The 703-nt window shown below is 32.7% G+C and overlaps 1 long non-coding RNA gene across 1 annotated transcript in view; it reads right to left on the bottom strand.

Annotated features, from left to right (window-relative positions):
- Positions 1–277: 277 nt before the first annotated feature.
- LOC109236675 overlaps positions 278–703 on the bottom strand; it is a 1,804-nt gene continuing 1,378 nt past the window's right edge. The window contains exon 2 of the long non-coding RNA XR_002069528.1: positions 278–546. This is a non-coding gene — a long non-coding RNA (uncharacterized LOC109236675). The remainder of the gene's footprint in view (positions 547–703) is intronic.

Genomic DNA, 703 nt, shown 5'->3' with positions numbered 1-703 from the left:
GCCTACTATAACTAATACTAAAACATATGTGGAAGTCTTCCCTCGGGAATATCACTCCCCACCAGGTAAGCCAGAAGATATATTGTTTACATATTCCATGACAATTTGAAAGCAGACACTATAGCTTCTGAGTTGTAAGTGTATTCTGAAATACATATCTAATTTTATCAAACCAAAAGCAGTGAGTTCTGCCGAATTCATGTTACATCCGCCACTGTTTTCTATGCCCCATACATCAAGATCTTATTCTACCATCCATATATCAACAAACCAAACATGAAAGCATATTCCTGATTTCATTTCAAGAGGGAAAAAAGAAGAAGCAGAGGATGGGAGGAGATAGAAGAGAAAATTACATAAGAACAAAGCTAAATTTATATTAAATCTTTACATACACTAAGACAAACAAATCTGTTTGTGCTATTCTACTTACAAGTATATCATCTGCAAAGCTCCTGATGTCGTTGTTGGAATCATCTTCAGAATCCAATCTCTTTCACGTTTAATTCCAGCTGATATTGAACCCATTGTATATACTCATTTATCCTGATAAATATGAGAAATAGTAGGTTCCATAAAACTAGATAAATTTCAGTTTAAATCCGAATGTACACATTTAATAAACTTCAATTAATTGAAACGTCTCATGATCTTTTCACTAACAAACTCCCCAAGTTTAACCATTTCTTTAACTAAAAATAAA

This window comes from Nicotiana attenuata, unplaced genomic scaffold, assembly GCF_001879085.1.
Source record: "Nicotiana attenuata strain UT unplaced genomic scaffold, NIATTr2, whole genome shotgun sequence".
NCBI lineage: Eukaryota > Viridiplantae > Streptophyta > Magnoliopsida > Solanales > Solanaceae > Nicotiana > Nicotiana attenuata.
Note: the sequence above shows the minus strand (reverse complement) of the source record. Positions and strands in the feature narration are given on the sequence as shown.